The sequence below is a fragment of the Sinocyclocheilus rhinocerous genome, unplaced genomic scaffold (assembly GCF_001515625.1).
Source record: "Sinocyclocheilus rhinocerous isolate Xijiao unplaced genomic scaffold, SAMN03320098_v1.1 scaffold2191, whole genome shotgun sequence".
Lineage (NCBI taxonomy): Eukaryota > Metazoa > Chordata > Actinopteri > Cypriniformes > Cyprinidae > Sinocyclocheilus > Sinocyclocheilus rhinocerous.
This window is the reverse complement of record NW_015647068.1, coordinates 1-2,979: the sequence shown is the minus strand read 5'-3', so window position 1 is coordinate 2,979 and position 2,979 is coordinate 1.

The window sequence follows — 2,979 nt, the reverse complement described above, 5'->3', positions numbered from 1 at the left end:
TATGTACAAATCATCCAAGCACCCAATTCATAGTCATTTCTAATATAGGCCACATTTCATTAACATTGCTAAATATTATTAAACTGGAAATAAATTAAAGATCCATCTTTGATTGTCAAAAGAATTCCAGGTTCAGTTCCCTCTCAGCCAATTAGATTTCACATAGTATTTTCATCGGTCAGTTGTGGAGGTCTGATTGTTTAAAGCTTTATTTATATAGCGCCTTTTAAAAGTGTTTACAAAGTATTTTACAGAGAGATGTATATGCGCATTCACAGAAAAGAAAAGACAAATACAAACATAAAAGAGATAAAGTAGTAAAGAGAGAGAGACAGTTTGAGTGAGAGAGAGACAGTTTGAGTGAGAGAGAGACAGTTTGAGTGAGAGAGAGACAGGTTTTAAGTGCGTGCACACTCTCCGGGCGAGAGCAGCGTGTATCTGAGCTCACGAGTCAGGTTTTGTGAGAGAGCAAAGGAAATCCGCCTGCGAGGAGAGATTTGCGCTTGCTCATTATATTAATGTGCTTTCACGCTACAATAATGCGCTCTCGACATTCGTCATTAAAATAACGCCATAAATATAGGCTATACTGAGATTATGGTTTAGTTTTTGTAGAAACCAAGGGCTCATTGTGATCAGATTTCAGTGAAGATAGCGACGAGACCTGGTGAGAAACTGTCTGTTTACAATGTTTAAGTAATAAGAAACATTTTTACTTTCTATCGTTGCCTTATTTTAAAAATCATATTGCAGTATGTTCTGTCTGTTTCAGAGATGTCAGCGATCAGCTCCAGTCCAGATGATCCAGTGATCCGGATTCTCCTGATGGACGGAAACTCTTCTGGAAACACTAAACTGGGAGAAAGAAAGAGTAAAAAGCGTCCAGCTGAAGTGTGTGATGTAGTAACACTGATCGGAGAGAAGCAGGTTGCTGTGATGGATTCTCCAGATCTACTGGATGCAGGTCTGAATGAAGAGCAGCTGGTCTCTCCACACTCCTGGGCTTTAAGATAATGAATTCTGGAAAGAGGAGATCGTAACTGTCTGGAATAGTAAAGCGCATGAGGTTATCGACACGCTTTTCTCATCATCGATTCACTTGGGGGGAAAACCATGAAGACACTCAAAACAAGTGTTGGAGAGCAGAGTCCCACAAATTAAACACTTCGGAACAGCAAGGACAGTTCACACACCTTAACTGCACCAAAAAAATGGTTTGACACGTTATATATTTTTATGGAATATTACCTATTGATTGGTCACAATCACAAATACTGTACTCAGTGCAGCTCCTGCTATTCAATGTCTAATTCGATTGGTGTACCATCATCATCTAATGTGTTATACTGCTGCTTAACACCTGTTATCTCTGTGCAGCCCCCCTCACAATACTGTGGTTGTTGTTGCTTCTGCCCTGTTTCTCAGCGCAGCATACGTTATCACTGATCTGATATGCAAATGTCGTATACCTGGGCTTTAGACGCTCATTGGCTTGTCTCCACCTATCAGCTGCGAGCCCGCCTAGCAAGCGTCGCTATTGGTTGTGGGAATTGTGTGTTCTATCTTCGCTGAGTACGTGACTTGTACAGGCTGCTCGTAGCCTCTCTCATGGGAGGGATTGACTAGCGTTCCCATAACGGAGAAATGTCTCTCTGATGTCTCGTGAAAGCTCGAGAGGGAACGTCTCCGGTTGCTATCGTAACCTCGGTTCCCTGAGAGCGGGAACGAGACATCATGGAGGTCGCCGTGTTCGCTGCTCGACTAGCTAAGCGTCAGTAGGCTTGTTTGAGATGAGCAAAATCTGTGCAGAATCGATCACCGGTGATCACCGCGAGATGCATGCCGGTTAGAAAAGTGTCCGAGTTACCTCCGACTTGCTCTGATGTCATGCTGACGTGTGCAAAAAAACTCTCGCGACTGCAAGGCGGCTGTGTCGGATTGTGCAGTTGCTCTCCACCGACTGCACTGATCAAAAGCATGATGGGAAACGACTGTCTCCACCGACTGCGCTGATCAAAAGCATGATGGGAAACGACTGGCTGACGACACAGCTTAATGCTCATTGGTTCAGACAACTGTGATGCTGCGGTTCTCTTCTAAAATATATATTTTTTAAAATCTGATTTCATGAGATTATGTATTTAAATTATGCATGAATGTTCCCAAACACTATGACAGCGCGATCTCTGTGTGAGATAATGTGATTGTCATATTTCTATAAAAATATAAATTACATGTTTGTATTAAAGTAAAAATGGATGATAAATACACCTTTCGTATGGAATTAAATAGCAAGCACTTTGAGTGTCTTGTTCATCATATTTATTTTCATATAAAAGCAACAGAACTGAAATTATATCGTGTTTATTAGCAACACAGCATGTAAGTGAGAATAACGCGATATCTGCCTTTGATCTCGTTGGTATCTGTCCACTTCGAGAGGGCAGAACTGTCCGTCTTGCCTGCGCTTATTTCACTCCTCCTCTCACTGCAGCCGCCTGCTCTCACCTTCATTTCAGGCGAGGCGCATCTCAAACAAGCCTATTCCACTTTGTTTTTATAAAAGATTTTGAGCAATACCTTTCATTAATCCAGTTGTCTAAGAACAAAAAAGCCTTAAAAACTTTATCTATCTGTAACTCTTTTCCTATTTTTAATGACATGTAATTCTCAATTTTATTCTTTCAGTTTGTAATGTATTAACAACCCCCTTTTCCTTTTTTTTTCCTGTTCTTTTTTTTTGTGTGTTTCTACTTTATTTTTTGTCATTATTGTTTATCATTTTTATGTTAATGGTTGTATTATTCTATGTGTACTATTCTTGATTTTTGAGCATTAATAAAAAAAAAAATTAAAAAAAAGCCTATTCCTGAGACTTTTTGCCGAGATCTCACGAGAGGTCACGGAAACCTTTCCAATGTATGTTAAATATGAATAATAATTAGATATTACAAATAATTTGGTAGAAAAACAGTGTTT